The 17,089-nt window shown below is 49.6% G+C and overlaps 1 long non-coding RNA gene across 3 annotated transcripts in view; it reads left to right on the plus strand.

Moving 5' to 3' along the window:
* The first annotated feature begins 1,564 nt into the window (after positions 1–1,564).
* The window catches only part of LOC309642095, a 38,367-nt gene continuing 22,842 nt past the window's right edge, over positions 1,565–17,089 (plus strand). The window contains exon 1 of one of the 3 annotated variants that reach the window (XR_014252970.1): positions 1,565–2,210. This is a non-coding gene — a long non-coding RNA (uncharacterized lncRNA). The remainder of the gene's footprint in view (positions 2,211–17,089) is intronic. The other 2 variants (XR_014252971.1, XR_014252972.1) reach the window with 2 other exon arrangements.

The raw sequence follows: 17,089 nt of genomic DNA on the forward strand, positions 1-17,089 counted from the left end.
AAGGGAAGCCAGGTAAAGGGGCACTGGCGGTCTCCAGGTGCGGGCAGGGTGCTTCCCAGGACAGAGCGGATTCTTCAGGAGGTCCAGGAGCCCGCAGAGCTGCAGGAAGCAGAGTGAAGGCTGTGTGTCGGGGGAGCCGCTGGCCGCTAAGAGTTCAGAACCAGAAGCCCAGGTGGGCGCTGGGCCCTGGCAGGGGGCCTGACTAAGGAGCTGCTCCCCACACTAGTGTCCTGGGGCTGCTGTAACCAAGTACCACAAAGTGGGCGACTTAAAACGGCAGAATCTCTTCTTTCACGGTCTGGAGGCCAGAGGTCAAGGTGGTGGCAGTGCCGCGCTCCCTGTGGACGCTGCAGGGGATCCTTCCTGCCTCCCTGGCTTACGGCGTTCGCTGGGGTTCCTCGGATGGCAGCTCCTCCGTCGTCACGTGGCCATCGTCCCTGTGTGTTCTGTTCCTTTGTGTGTGTCTCTCCTCTCCTTACAAGGACACCAGTCATTGGATTTGGGGCCCACCGTAATCTAAAATGACCTCATCTTTAACTAATGACACCTGCAAAGACCTATTGCTAATTGTCACCTTCCAAGGTTCTGGGTGGACATGCACCTGGAGAGACAAGATTTAACCCTGTGCAGGGAGTACGTTGTGAAGAGCAGCCCCCTTTGTCCCATCTTGGAGGGACTTTCTCACTCCCCAGTTCGCCCCTGTGATGCCCCAAAGCAGCGTGTGATATTAACTAAGTCACAAGTGTTTTCTAAAGAGAAGTGCTTCTTTTCTTGCTTCTCTCCCCAGGGATGGAAGACGAGCAGGTGCTTCCTTCCTCAGGCAGGGGAGGCTAAACCAAGCCCAAGACTGCGGGACCACGGGTAAGAAGGGAGGCTCCGGGCCTCTGGCCTCAGACAGGCTGCAGCCCCCAGGCCGTCCCTGCCCCTTTCTCCCCTCAGTGCGTTCACTGCGCTTTGACCACTTGCATTAGATCACACTCATTTAATAGGACTTAATAGGACTCATTTGTTTGCAAGTGGTCAGAACAAAGTGGGAGCTGGCTAAAGCAGCAAGGGGCTTATGGAAAGGACTTGGAGGTGTCTCTAAGAGCCACTCAGCCCCTAGGAAAGCAAGCACAAGCCAGGGCTGGATGTGACATCCAGGGCCACGAATGCCCCCAGGCCCCTCCAGCTGCCTCCCCGCTCCCCGCACTTGGTTTCCTTCACCTGCGCTGCGCATCAGCTTTCTCCACGTGGCTGCCAACGGCCCCCAAGTGGGTCTGCCTCAGCCGACAGAGCTCCAAGCCCAAACACCTCAGGGCAGCAAGTCATCGGTCAGGTCCCTCCCGGCCCCGCGCAGCATCGGAGGCCAGCGGGGGACGAGGAATTGCCCATGGAAAGGCGAGGGACTGGCAGGGAAACCCAGGGAGGTCTGCTACCTGCCGCCATCACTTGGGGATCGCTTGTTTCGGCATTTGGGGGCCACCAGGCTAATGTTTGTAACTTGGGAAGCATTTCCTGTGCAGGGCTGGGTGAGCTATGTCACTTGGGAAGCATTTCCTGTGCAGGGCTGGGCGAGCTCAAATCAGACGCTGGAGCCATTTGGCCAACACCAAGCCGTGAGGGATGCTGCAGTGCTGGGGCCTCCAGGCAGCAGGGACCAGGGACGCAGTGGGAGCTTTCCTGTAGACCTGGATGCAGGCCGTGCACTTGGAGGGCCGGAGGGCCATTCCTGCCCGTCTGGCCGGCTCTCCCTGAACCAGCCAGATTGGTCTCCCTACTCCCTGGCCTGGGCTGGCAATGCGCTGTCATGAAGTCAACCTCACGTTCCCCCATGCTTTTCAAATGCAGGAGAGCCCAGCCAATGCCTCCTAGAAGAGGAAGGGAGATGGGGAGAGCGGAAGGGAGGAGAGGTGATGCCAAGCTTTCAGGAAGAGCTGCGGATGGAAGGGGGCGGGAGAAACACAGGCTGAGGAGTGAACAGAAAGCTGGGAGGAAACTCTGACCCAGAGCACCGCTGAGGGCTGCCCAGCGGCCACAGCGGGCGGGAGCTTGAGACGGTAGATCTTAACTGGGAATTTTGATGACCGCTTGAGCAAACGGTAAAAAGAGGGTTTGTTGGCTTGAGCTGGAGAGTCCGGAGATGGTGACGGTTTCGGGCGGGGAATGACCCGCATCAGGGGTCGGCAAACTCTGGCCCTCAGGCCACATCTGTCCTGCCGGCTGTTCTTGTAAGTGCGTTGTTATGGGAACATGAGCACAAGCACTTAAGTGTTATCCGTGTCTGCTTTCACGCAACAGTGGCAGCGTTGAGCAGTTGTGCCGAAGACCATCGTCTGGCAGAGCCTAAGATATTTATTACCTGGGCCTTTACATGAAAGGTTTGCCCACCCCGGCTCTGGAGCTGTGCTCTCTCACGTTATGACACTTGAAACCTGTCTAGTCTGAACTAAGATGGGCTTAAGTGTAAACTAAGATTTCAAAGACTTAATATGAAGAAAAGGGTATAAAATAGCTCATTAAGAAATTTTGCATATTGTTTGCGTGTTAAGGTGGTATCTTTTAACATGTTGGGCTAAATGAAATATAGTATCAAAATTAATTTCACCTGCTTCTTTTTACACTTTTCACGTGGCTACATGAAAAGTGTAAAATTTTCAACTGTGCCTGTGGCTCCTGTTGCATTTTTATTGGATGGCGCTGGTTCAGACTCCACGCCTCTCTCCCACCTCCCGGGTGGGGTTCCTGCATGTGGTAGAGGAGGTGGCTGCCAGCATCTTTTCAAATTGCAAGTCACAGCCTATCAAGTGGCCAGGAAATCAGTTTAGTAGGTCATGGCCAGAATTTTTAAACAATGAAATAGAATAAAAGAGAAAATATTTATAGTGAATTGCACACTGAAGATACTGGTTTGCAAAACCTTCTTAAGTTAAGCATTTTTTAGTTCATCGATCTAAGTGGTAGAAGTTGTAAGAGGTACAGTTGACCCTGGGGTTTGGCTCCAGAACCTCTGTAGATACCAAGATCCCAGGATGCTCACGGCCCTTATATAAAATGGCTGAGTATTCTATTTGCATTTGGTTGAATCCACAGATGCAAAACCCATGGATATGGAGGGCCCACTGTACTATAATTTTATGAACAATTAAGAAAGAAAACACACAGCCAATTAAACCATGATGAAAGGCATTAAACGGCAGTCATTCGGAACACCAGAATCAGTCCCAACAGCTTCTTGGTGCTTTGAGTTCCTCGTCTACTATGAGGCCCTGGCCATTTATCCTGCCTTGGGCTGCATTGCTGGGTGTGGTATAGTCAGTCCTTTTGCATGTGTCTTGGTCACCAAACACAGCCCAGCCTCACCTGCTTATGGGCCTCTTCTCTCCTTCAGGTTCATAAAGCACTGGGTGTTGTTTTGCAGAAAACCATGTGGCCTCCCAGTCATTCTCCCAATGATGCATATTTGCTTCCCTAATGTTTTTTTTAATTAATTAATTTATTTTTGGCTGTGTTGGGTCTTTGTTGCTGCGCGCGGGCTTCCTCTAGTTGTGGCGAGCAGGGGCTACTCTTCATTGCAGTGCGTGGGCTTCTCATTGCGGCGGCTTCTTTTGTTGCGGAGCATGGGCTCTAGGCGTGCGGGCTTCAGTAGTTGTGGCACGTGGGCTTCAGTAGTTGTGGCACGTGGGCTTCAGTAGTTGTGGCTTGCAGGCTCTAGAGCGCAGGCTCAGTAGTTGTGGCACACGGGCTTAGTTGCTCCACGGCATGTGGGATCTTCCCGGACCAGGGCTCAAACCCTTGTCCCCTGCATTGGCAGGCGGTTTCTCAACCACTGTGCCACCAGGGAAGCCCTGCTTCCCTAATATTGAGTTCTGATTCAATACTGATTCGAATTCGAATCAGCTGCCCTGCTTTGGTACCGTTCTACATACTCAAAATCCTTTCATTTCAATGCTGAATCATAGTGACTCTCTTTGAAGACATTTTAACAAAAATGAAATTCACCCCACGTGGTACCAAAAAGATGGACAACTCAAGTGAGTTGAGGAGAGTGCCAAGCAACATTTCATTGCAATGCGGGGCCTTTGATTGTAAGACAGAGTGCATTTCAGAGAGGCTAAAAGGTTAGAATAGACCACACGTGAGATATAAATATGTGAGGATTGGTCCAGCATAAACCACGTTTCCTACTGTGGGTTGTGTTGAAAATGTGTCAAGCAGTGCCATTCATGAAGGTGGGATGGGGCCTTGCGGGGCCCACGCTCGTGAATTCTCTCACAGGCTATGCAGGATGTTCATTTGTTCTTTCAGTAGTTCAGGAAGGATTATGGAGCAGGTACCACATGCAAGGCATGAGTTGGCGCCAGAGGAGCAGAGGGCAGCCTTGGGACAGGGAGAAGGAAAAGCCAAAGTGCAGCAGGAGTCAGGGAGTGTTCTGCAGGCATGGCAGCTGGCACGGGGGGCGGAGTGTGGCATCACTTGAGATGCGGCGCGACAAGATGAGATCATTTCCAGAGAGATGCCCAGGCAGAAGCAACACTGTGAAGAGGGAGGAGAGAACACCTAGTGGGTCAGTTAACTAACCAACAAGTCAGCTGCCCTGTGTGCCCAGCTGCCCCCTGCCCCATGCCAAGCTCCTCGTGGTTGGCAGAGGTTCCGTGGAGATGGTTCTGAGTGTCTGTGCACTAGAATTGCCGGCTCCGAGACTCTGGCCAGCCCCTGGGTCCTCTTTGCTTTGTTGCCCCCTGGGGCTCATCTCCCGGTGGCCCAGGATGGTGGGGGCCCTGCTGCCTGGCGGTCCCCTCTGCACAGAGCTAGTGGACCCTGCAGGGTGCTAACCCCATGGGCGGCCCACAGTGGTCCACCCTGCCCTGCCCGTGCTGCGGGAGCTGCCGTGGTCTCAGGCATGGACACATGTGGCTTTACTTTGGTGGCAAAGCCTGAGGGTCCTTTGAACTGAGTCAGTAGTTTCTCTGGGGGATGCACAAAACAAGCAAAGCTTCATTTCCCATGTCTCCCGGGTGACGGTGGCCAATTCCCACCCCATCCCCCGGCATCCTTCTTGCGTGCCCGCCGCCTGGACATTTTGGCTTCCAGAAGAGGCAGCCGAGCTCTGACACATCTTTGGTGGCGAGTGGTGAGCACACAACTTTGTAATGAGGTCGGAAAGTTTGGGGCTACAGAGTTAATGAATTTTGTATTAAGATATAACACAGCTGCTCTCATTTGCATTTCACAGTGCTATTTAGAACGGATGTTTAATACTTAATGAATTGAATATTTAGATATGGCGATGCATTTGACACCTACCATTAAAGAATAGAACTTCCAATGAAGTGAAGTCCTCCTGAAGCTGTGGTTTCGGGGTCTAGGCAGTGAAATCTCCAATGGGCCAGAGGGGGATGAAGGTCTCGAAGATGCTCTGTACCTTCTTCCTGTGCAGAGGGGTTCCCGGGGCCTCCTCCATCCCCAATGACCACCCAGGCTGCTCCCACCAAGCACCCCACCTCCTTCAGATGAAGCATTGGGTGAGCTTTCCTCTCTGACAGAGATTGTTCTAGAAAGGCATCCCATCCCTTGCGGACTGATTCAGGAAGTTAAAACAAAGTTATGAATACCCGACAGTTTTCTATATATTATGATGTGTACTATGCCCCATGGAACACTGCAGTGTGCTTATTACAGTTTATTTCATAAGTAGATGCACCTTAAGAACAATTTATTCCAATATTAATACCTCTTAAGGGAGACATCATCAGCCTGACTAGAAAACATTATTATGGTAAAGTCCTGGGGAAAACCTTGCAAAGCAAGGCAGCAAAATCAATAAAGAAACAAAGCAACACTTGGCACATGCGATGAAGGACACGAAGGGCTGCTCTGCAATGTTGCTGTGTCTGCTCGGGGGCCGCACAGACCTGGCCCCTCCCACCCGGGCCCCCTGATCGCAGCCCAGGGAGGCCAACGGCAGCCAAGGGCCTTGCCACGCGGCAGGACAGGCCCCACCTTCCCGGTGGCAGCCGCTGGTCTCAGTGGGGCCCGTGAGTGGTGGTAGGTAAAGAGCCTCATGCAGCCCAGCCGGGCAGCCTGACTTGCCCCGGGGAGGGGGCAGGAGGAGCTGCAGATAGTCCTCTGCCAAGAAAGGGTCCCGTCTACGCCTCTCGTCACTGGAGGCTGGAGCCCGAGGCCCGCTTCCCAGCTGTGTGGCCTCGGACGCATCTCAAACCCTCTGTGCCTCGGTTTCCTCATCTGTAAAACTCAGATAACCCCCAGTGACCTGCTCTGAGGGTTAAGTGGGTTAATAGTGGAGAAGCACTCAGAGCAGTGCCTGCACAGAACAAGCATCATGGGGTAATGTGCCACTGCTGCCGGCCTCCTCACAGGACCAGTCACTTCATCTCCGGACAAAAGAAGAAGAAGAAGAATGATGATAATACCAGCAGTGTCACCAAGCAATTAAGTATGATGCTGGGCTGCAGGGCAAGCACATGGTCTAGAGGCTGCTGGGGGAGGCCGGCCCCGCCCTGTCTCGGGGCATGTGACGGAGCCACACCCCACACGGTGGACCCCAATGCCTAAGCCTTCGGGCTCATTTGCCTAGAAAGAGGCAGGCCAGCTGCAGCCTCAGCGGAAAGGCTCATTTGGAAAATGGAAATGCATATCCTAACCCCATTTGTCATGTTATCAGCGCTCATGACAGCCGCATGGCACGATCCAAAGGAAAGATTTAGACCTAATGGGGAAAAATCAGTTAAAATTGACATATCCATTAGAAGATTTTAGAACTGAAAGCATATTCTTCACAGAGTGTTAGGATGACTTCTTAGGGGATGCTAAATCAATATCTCATACTGGGAGGAATTCATTATTTTGTTTTACGAGAACCGTCTGGTTCCTAAATTCTCTCCTGTTCTGCCTTTTCAAAAACACCCAGAAAAGCCCCAGATGAATCTTATAGACACCAGCCACGGTTCCAACCGGGAACCCCTTCAGAAAGAGAAAAGATGAGAGGGAAGGGGCGGACGGTTTCAAACGGCTCCCTCCTCACCAAAGGGAGCCGACCTCTCCCAAACCCCGTCCGGGGCACGATGCCATCCCAGGACACAGCGCCTGGCTCCACGCCCACGCCCGCCCCTCCGAGTCTCAGATCCATTAAGGCTACGGCCTCCTGCCTTTTTGGTCCCTGCGCTGCTTTGATTGTCGACAAGTGTGAGAGACTCAAAGTGGACACCAGAGTGGGGACGATTGCACCTACAGAGAGGAAGGGGGCCACCGCTAGGCCAGGTGGTAGAGGAACGGATCAGGGCGACAGCCTGGCGGTGGGGGGGAGGGCAGGAGCAGCCCCCAGACCCACCAGCCTCCTAACCCCGGCCCACCCAGAACTGCGCCCTGAACTCAGCAGCCGGGTGAGATTAACACCCTTGAGGGGAAAACAGAAAAGGTTTCCTTATACTTTTTCCCTCTGAAGTGATGCTTTCATTCACATCCAAGAACACACCACATCACTGGAAAACATGAAACTGGGTATAAAATATAAGCCTTTGAATGAACCACTTATTCTGATGAGTATAAGCTTTCCTCGGGGAAGCAGTGCAGGGTGGAGGCTGAGAGAGTAGCTTCTGCATCAAGTTTGTCCTCGGACGTGTCCCGGCCGGGCCCTGCACGGGGCAGACGGCTCACACTCTGTCCTCCACCTCTGCGGTGCAGACAGGGCTGGGGTTAGGCTCCCCGCCCCTCGTGGGTGCCACAGAGCACATGGCAGGGCCTGACTCTGGCTGTGCGGCAGTGAGCATCGGCCGTTGTTATTACCGTTGTTGTTTTCCACCCATGCGGCTGGTCAGCAGCCTGAGGTTTGCGGCCCTGGCCGCCGGGGCAGCGACGTGCCAGTGTCCCTGGGCTGGCACTCCCTCCGGCCCCGAGACCCCGCTCTGCGGCCTCAGCAAGGTGCTGGATGTCCATGAACCTGGACACCCTCGCCGGGGGTGGGCACAGCCATACCCACCTGTCTCTGCTTCCCATGACCGCCTAATACGCCACCACAAGCTTATTTTATCTCAACGTATTTTAAATCAACAGAAATGCATTCTCTCACAGTCCTGCAGGCCAGAAGTTCAAAATCAAGGTGTCATGCGGGGCTGCGCTCCCTCTGCAAGCTCTGGCGGGGGGCGGGGAGTGGCTTCCCGCCTCTTTCGGCCTACGTGCTGCTGTGGTGCTTCACTCCCGTCTCTGCATCCATCCTCACATGGCCTCCCCTGTGCATCTGTACCAAACCTCCCTCTGTGTCCCTCTAGGAGGACATCTGATGGCATTTCGGGCCACCCAGATAACCCAGCATGAGCTCCTCCCCTCAAGAGCCTTAACGGCATCTTTTGTCATAGAAAGTAATAGTCTCTTGTCTTCCGGGCGAGGTCCCATCCACAGAAACTGTGATTAGGGCATCTCGGGGGGGGGGCCCTCAGAGCAAAGTGGGGATGAGATCCTGCCCGATTCCTGGTCAGCCACCACGGTGGCCGTTGTTCAGCCTGCATGAGACCTGCCTCCAGTCCGGGAGTGAAGCCATGGGGACATCGGTCCTCACTCCCCGTCTGGCTCTGAGCCCCAGCTCTGCACTGGAGAGAGGGGCAGGGATCCCACTCCTGTCCCTGGGCCCCAGTAGCCTGTGGGAGCTGGCTGCCACCACTGCCCTCTGAAGCTCTCAATGTCACCTGCCTGGCGCTCTCCCCCGGCCACCAAGCCTTCTGTCCTCATGGGGCAGTGACCACGGCACAGCCTATGTGGTACCCCAGCAACACCACCTGGGACCCAGCTTTGCATGATGGGAGAGCCCTCAAGGCCTCACCAGCCAGACGACTGTCTGCCTCCTGCCCTGAGATGCCTGGAACATCTGCGGTGCCCCTTCTCCCATCAATTCTGGGAGCTCCTGACAACCCACCAATAAACGGCCTCTGTCAGGTTGCCCGCCAGAGTCAGTCTTGCAACCAAACCTCCACCTGAGAGCAGTGCTGGGACCACTACACCTTTTGTGCTTGAGTTAAAGTAGATTTATCTTTTTTTTTTTCAACCTGAAGAGCCCCATCTAAAATACCTGCTGCATGCTGGGAACTGTCTCTCACGGGTGCCACTCTGTGCCCCGTGCGGCTGTCCAGTCGAGGAGAGAGACACATCAAACAGACAATGACACGGCCTTGCCCTGGAGCGGCGCCAAGGCCCCCACGGCACTGGGGTCTGCGGCAGGCCGAGCGCACTCCCCAGATCCCGTGAGGGCTGGGCGCTGAGACACCGGGAGATGCAGCCACTGCCCAGGAGAGAATGTCGCAGGTCAGAGTGTGGGTCCCCCTCTTCTAGGCCTGTCTCTGCCCTCTGGGTCCCCACTCATCCCGCAAGTCCTCCTGATGGGCTTCACAGGGCCGCAGCAGAGCAGGACCCACGGATCTCCTGAACGTGCCCTGCCTCCGCTTTGGCTGGATTTTAGGGCTAAATATGCCAGGCTGGTGTTTTCCTCCAGAACTCCACAGCAAGAACAAAGCAGAATGTGGGAATCCAGATCCCAGGGCAGCCGCGCACACACCTGTGCCAGACGGAGTGGGGTGCCGGCCAGGCGATGGCAGACGGGCCGGCTGCAAGCGGGACCGGCTCCAGGCAGGCCCCATCCCGACTGCAAAGCCAGACTTGCCCTGCTTGTGCATGAGGTCCCGCTGTTACTCCACGGTGCCCCTCTGGCTAGCGTCTGCATGCTTTTCTCGAAGCCCATGTCAGGGGTGAGCCCGTGGAAATAAAGCTTCGTTCGTAAGGATCCAACAGCCATTCTAGACCCAAGCCACCTCTGGAACTAAAAGTCTGTTTTTTGTCAAAAGTGAACAGTGCAGAATACATGTGCTGTGATAGTAACTTTCACCCCAGCCATGTGCATCTTACCTAAGACACCAGCCGAGACCCGCACGTCATGATGGCCACAGCGAGCCGACTGGGTGAGCTCTCACCGGCTGTGGGCCCGTGTCCACGTTATCTGCCCCAAGAAAGCAGGATGGCCTGTCTAATCCATCTTTTACTCATCCTTCTGAGGGTGTGGTTTATAACCAGAGCCTTTCAACAAGAGAGGGGTTGATGTGGAGCCCAGGTCAGTTTTACCGTAAGTGGCTGCGACACCATCCAGAAACAGGGAAGACTTGGCCGAGGTTACTCAGGAGAACGTACGTGCGTTTTTCCAGAAGTTCACGAGCCCTTGCTCAGGTTCCGAGGACTGCACGCTCCCAGCCAGACGGGCACACGGAGGGCGTTCAGCGCAGCACAGCCCACGTGGACTCGGCCTTCTTAAAAAGCAGGGAGAGGATGTTGGTGAATCTGCAGGATACCAGACTGGCAGGCGTGGGCTGTGGGCCTCCTCCTCCTTTTCTCCCCAGTGACAAAAGTAACTGCTTACTGCAGAACTTCCTACAATTCGGAAATGAAACAGAGGTACAGTTCACAGTTCAGAGCAAAAATCTCCCGTCCTCTTCCTGCCCTAGTCCCCTCCCCGGAGCAAATGCCATTGGCAGGTCTCGGCTGTGTAAGTACAGATGTGCACATTTCTTTTTCAAAAGTAGTTTATTGCGATACAAGTCCTGTAACATACACCTCACCCATTTAAAGTGTGTATTCACAGATTAGTGTACCCATCGCCACAGTCAAGTTTAGCATCTTGTCATCACCTCAGAAAGAAGCTGAACACCCGCGAGCCCTACGCAGCCTATTTTCCGTCTACTTTCTGTCTCCATAGATTTCCCTGCTCTGGACATTTCATGTAAATGGAATCATACGATGCACGGTCTTTTGTGTCTGGCTTCTTTCACTCAGTATAATGTCTTCAAGGTTCATCTGTGGTGAAAAGTGTGTTAGTATTTTATTCCTCATTATGGCTGAATAATACCCCGTTGTATGGATATATCACATCTCGTTAGTGCATTCGTGACTGTGCAGATGTCCACGTTTCTTCTTGTGTATGTACATTTCAACAGGATTCTATGTTCCTGCCGCCCACGGACTCCATGCCCGCCAGCACGCTTGGGGAGCCCACTGTTTCTCCTGGCCTTGTGGCGTTCCCCCTGGGTACACACCTTCATGTCTTTGAAGTCGAGGTCCCAGCCGGTGGCCTGTGTGCCACGTTTGGCCCACCAGTGTGTATCCTCCTGCCTGCTCGGTGATCAGCTGGCGTTTTTGGATAAGTAAGGGAGGCAGCCCCTCCGCGTGCCCTCACCACGTGGCGTTGGGCTCTGAACGTGTTGCAATCTTGACTTAAGTCCTCCTTTCCGGATAGATGTTCAGGTTGTTTGTTTGGATAAGCTAAGTAATAACAAAGGACTCACCAACCATAGTGGATTAAAATAACCCAAGTTATCTTTGGCTCACGCTCGGGTCCAGGTGGACCAGACCCTTGAGAGGGTCCCAGGCTGGTCCATCTCCTTCTAAACTGGCTCCTCAGCCACCCAGAAGGGGAGGCAAATGCTGACCGATGCTAGAACTTGACCTTTAAAACGTTTCCAGGAAGTGACACGTGACTTACCCTCGGGGGGCCATGGCAAATGTCAAAGGGACGTGCCCACATCTGAGCCTGGAAGGTTGGCTGAGTGGTGCCCGGGACTCCTCAGGTACCAGCTGGGCTGAGGTGACGTCTGGCTTGGGCATGCTTGGTGGCTCTGGTTAGACACAGCCAGGTTCCTTCTATTTTTCCTTTCTTCCTTTCTTCCTTTCTTCCTTCCTTCCTTCCTTCCTTCCTTCCTTCCTTCCTTCTTTCCTCCCTCCCTCCCTCCCTCCCTTCCTTCCTGCCTTCCTTTCTTTCCTCTCTCTCTCTCTCCTTCCTTCCTTCCTTCCTTTTTTTCTTTCTCTTTCTTTCTTTCTTTCTTTCTTTCTTTCTTTCTTTCTTTCTTTCTTTCTTTCTTTCTTTCTTTCTTTCTTTCTTTTTCTTTCCTCTCTCTCTCTTTCCTTCCTTCTTTCTTTCTTTCTTTCTTTCTTTCTTTCTTTCTTTCTTTCTTTCTTTCTTTCTTTCTTTCTTCCTTCCTTCCTTCCTTCCTTCCTTCCTTCCTTCCTTCCTTCCTTCCTTCCTTCCTTTCTTTTTTTTTAGTTGAAGTATAGTTGCTATACAATATTATCTAACTTACAGGTGTACAATATAGTTATTCATAATTTTTAAAGGTTATACTCCATTTATAGTTTTTTAACATATTGGCTATATTCCTCGTGTTGTACAATATACCCTTGAAGTTTATTTTATACCTCACAGTTTGTACCTCTTCCTCCCCGACCCCTTTATTGCCCCACCCCCACTGATAACCACTAGTTTGTTCTCTAGATCTGTGAGTCTGCTTCTTTTCTGTTATATTCACTAGTTTGTTGTATTTTTTAGCCTGTTCTTACCAGAGCTGAGAAGGAATGCATCACTTTCCAAATATGGTATCAAGTTCCTATATGGCCTTTAAAAAATAATTATTTTGTTGAAGTATAGTTGATTTACAATGTTGTGTTACTTTCTACTGTACAGCAAAGTGATTCAGTTTGACATAAGTATACATTCTTTTTCATATTCTTTTCCATTATGGTTTATCATAGGATATTGAATATAGTTCCCTGTGCTCTACAGTAGGACCTTGTTGTTTATCCATCCTATATATACTAGTTTGCATCTGCTAATCCCAAACTCCTAATCCTTCCCTCCCTCACTCCCACTCCCCCTTGGCAACCACAAGTCTGTTCTCTATGTCTGTGAGTCTGTTGTGTTTTGTAGATGAGTTCACTTGTGTCATATTTTAGATTCCACATATAAGTGATATCGTATGATATTTGTCTTTCTCTGTCTGACTTACTTCACTTAGTATGATAATCTCTAGGTCCATTCATGTTGCTGCAAATGGCATTATTTCATTCTTTTTTTTGCCGAGTAGTATTCCATTGTATATATGTACCACATCTTCTTTATCCATTCATCTGTCAATGGACATTTAGGTTGTTTCCATGTCTTGACTATTGTGAATAGTGCTGCTATGAACATAATGGTGCATTTATTTCTTTGAATTATAGTTTTGTCTGGATATATGCCCAGGATTGGGACTGTTGGATCATATGGCAACTTTTTTTTTTTTGTAAACTTTGATATTTTTATTACTCTTAACAAACAGGATATCACATGTTAACCTTCTCCTTTCCTAGACATGCATATATATCAGCACACCTCTTCATATGACATATTACCCATCCCTTCCTTTCCGTTTGGACTGAGCCTTTTTTTGTTTTCTTTTTAATGTCATTATTGAAGTATAATTGCTTTACAATGTTGTGTTAGTTTCTACTTTATAACAAAGTGAATCAGCTATATGTATACATATATCCCCATATCCTGTGTCTCCCTCCCACCCTCCCTGTCCCACCCCTCTAGGTGGTCACAAAGCACTGAGCTGATCTCACTGTGCTATGCGGCTGCTTCCCACTAGCTATCTATTTTACATTTGGTAGTGTGTATATGTCCATGCCACTCTCTCACTTGGTCCCAGCTTACCCTTCCCCCTCCCTGTGTCCTCAAGTCCATTCTCTATGTCTGCGTCTTTATTCCTGTCCTGCCCCTAGGTTCTTCGGACCTTTTTTTTTTTTTAGATTCCGTATATATGTGTTAGCATGTGGTATTTGTTTTTCTCTTTCTGACTTACTTCACTCTGTATGACAGTCTCTAGGTCCATCCACTTCACTACAAATAACTCAATTTCATTTCTTTTTATGGCTGAGTAATATTCCATTGTATATATGTGCCATGTCTTCTTTATCCATTCATCTGTCGATGGACACTTAGGTTGCTTCCATGTCCTGGCTATTGTGAACAGAGCTGCAATGAACATTGTGGTACATGACTCTTGTTGAATTATGGTTTTCTCAGGGTATAGGCCCAGTAGTGGGATTGCTGGGTCATATGGTAGTTCTAATTTTAGTTTTTTAAGGAACCTCCATACTGTTCTCCATAGTGGCTGTATCAATTTGCATTCCCACCAACAGTGCAAAAGGGTTCCCTTTTCTCCACACCTTTTCCAGCATTTATTGTTTCTAGATTTTTTGATGATGGCCATTCTGACCGGTGTGAGGTGATACCTCGTTGTAGTTTTGATTTGCATTTCTCTAATGATTAGTGATGTTGAGCATCTTTCATGTGTTTGTTGGCAATCTGTATATCTTCTTTGGAGAAATGTCTATTTAGGTCTTCTGCCCATTTTTGGATTGGGTTGTTTGTTTTTTTGATATTGAGCTTCATGAGCTGCTTATAAATTTTGCAGATTAATCCTTTGTCAATTGCTTCATTTGCAAATATTTTCTCCCATTCTGCAGGTTGTCTTTTCATCTTGTTTATGTTTTCCTTTGCTGTGCAAAAGATTTTAAGTTTCATTAGGTACCATTTGTTTATTTTTGTTTTTATTTCCATTTCTCTAGGAGGTGGGTCAAAAAGGATCTTGCTATGATTTACGTCATAGAGTGTTCTGCCTATGTTTTCCTCTAAGAGTTTTATAGTGTCTGGCCTTACATTTAGGTCTTTAATCCATTTTGAGCTTATTTTTGTGTATGGTGTTAGGGAGTGTTCTAATTTCATTCTTTTACAAGTAGCTGTCCAGTTTTCCCAGCACACTTATTGAAGAGGCTATCTTTTCTCCATTGTATGTTCTTGCCTCCTTTATCAAAAATAAGGTGACCACGTGTGGGTGGGTTTATCTCTGGGCTTTCTATCCTGTTCCATTGATCTATATTTCTGTTTTTGTGCCAGTACCATACTGTCTTGATTACTGTAGCTTTGTAGTATAGTCTGAAGTCCAGGAACCTGATTCCTCCAGCTCCATTTTTCTTTCTCAAGATTGCTTTGGCTATTCGGGGTCTTTTGTGTTTCCATACAAATTGTGAAATTTTTTGTTCTAGTTCTGTGAAAAATGCCTTTGGTATTTTGATAGGGGTTGCATTGAATCTGTAGATTGCTTTGGGTACTATAGTCATTTTCACAATGTTGCTTCTTCATATGGCAACTATTTTTAGTTTTTTGAGGAAACTCCATACTGTTTTCGACAGTGGCTGCACCAATTTACATTCCCACTAAAAATGTAGGTGGGTTCCCTTTTCTCTACACCCTCTCTAGCATTTGTTATTTGTAGATTTTTAAATGATGACCATTCTGACTGGTGTGAGGTGGTACCTTGGTATAGTTTTGATTTGCATTTCTCTAATAATTAGCAATGTTGAGCATCTTTTCTTGTGCCTGTTGTCCATCTGTAGGTCTTCTTTGGAAAATTGTCTATTTAGGTCTTCTGTCCATATTTTGATTGGGTTGTTTGTTTTTTTGTTGTTGTTGTTGAGTCTTATGAGCTGTTTACAGTAAGTCCCTTACACAAAACTTCAAGTTGCGAACTTTGAAAGATGCCAGCCTGTATGAGGTTATGGCCTTCACCATGAATGGAGTTTGGAAGAAACATTTTTCACAGTTTGTTCATGATTTTCGTGGATTTGAGAGGTGGATGAGGAGTCCAAAGAGGTCTTCAGCAACTTAGTGGCCCTCAGCAAGAAGCTGGAGCTAGATCTGCAAGAGGATGACTTCATTGAACTCCTTGCTGTGCAACAGGAGGAGCTTACTAATGAAGACCTGATGGAATTGGAAGCCCAGAGAAAGGATGAAGAAGGACAAGAGGAAGAAAAAGTAACTGAAGAACCGAAGAGATTCATGATACAGGAAATGGTAAGGGGATTTCCTTTATTTGGGAGGCACTGTTAGTTTTTGAGGCACAGACCCAAAGGAAGAACAGTAGATGAAGGTTGCAGCAGCCGTTCAGAATGCAATCCAGCGCTGTGGTGTCATCTATGATGAGAAAAAAGAGCTACTACCCAGACATCACTGGATTGTTTTTTCAGGAGGGAAGATAGAATTGAATCCAGCAAGGAACCAGAACCTGTGCCATCAACGTCAGGCGTGAGTGAAATTGCAGCTTGCCCTCCGTCTCCTATTGCTGACAATCCTTCAGGTCTACCATCTCCCACCTCCTCTCCCTCCTCCAGTCAGTAACTCTTTTTGCCTGTTCCCTCGATGCCAGCCCCTGTATGCCAGCTGTTGTACTGCACTGCTGTCCTTTTCAAGGGACTGTACTGTAAGATTTAAAATGTTTTATTTGTTGTATTTGTTTGTATTTTATGTGTTATTTGTGTGAAAAGTATTATAAACCTATTACAGTACAGTACTATACAGCCGATTGTGTTAGTTGGGTACCTAGGCTAACTTTGTTGCACTTATGAACAAATCGGACTCACAAACGTGCTCTCGGAATGGAACTCGTTTGTATGTAGGGGACTTAGTGTATATTTTTTGGAAATTAAGCCCTTGTCAGTCGCATCATTTACAAGTATTTTCTCCCAGTCTATACGGCCTATTTTTAAAGAAAGGAAGAAACGGGACCTACAGTTTTAAGATACACTGAACACTTAAACATCGTTCTGTCTGCTGTGCTTGTCCTACTTTCATGGGTCTAGCTCACCTGGGAAGCCCTCCATCCTTTGAGGACCTGCCTGCCACTTACCAGGTGATCACCAGGAGCCCCATCTGTTTCACCTGATGCACCTTCCAGGCCACAGTTGACTGCATGGGTGAGGGGAGCAATGAAACTGACCCCCTGGATTCTTCTCCCATCTTCCTTTTTGGAATAGAACCCTGTCAGTTCCAGCTGACATAGTGACATTGGTGGCAGTTGCCATGGACCAGAGATGGAGGCCCCACTTGGGAGTCAGCCCGCTAGGCTGGGCGCCCTTGTCCAGCCTGAGACTGTCAGCCCAACATTAATTCTTACACTGTTAAGAATTAACATTTAGTTTCCCAGGACATGTGACCAGGTACCACAGGCTGGTGGCTTAAAATGATAGAAATGTATCGTCTCACAATTCAGGAGGCCAGAGTCCAAAATCAAGGTGTGGGCAGGGTCAGGCTCCCTCTGGAGGCTCTAGGAGAGCATCCTGCCTGCCTTCCTCCTAGTTGCTGGTGGTTCTAGGTGGTCCCTGGGCTTCCTCCATCACTCCAATCTCTGCCTCTCTCCTCACCCAGCCTCCTTTCTCCCTCTGTGTGTGTCCTGGTGTCTTT

The sequence above is a fragment of the Balaenoptera physalus genome (assembly GCF_965194825.1).
Source record: "Balaenoptera physalus genome assembly, chromosome: 14".
Taxonomy (NCBI): Eukaryota; Metazoa; Chordata; class Mammalia; order Artiodactyla; family Balaenopteridae; genus Balaenoptera; species Balaenoptera physalus.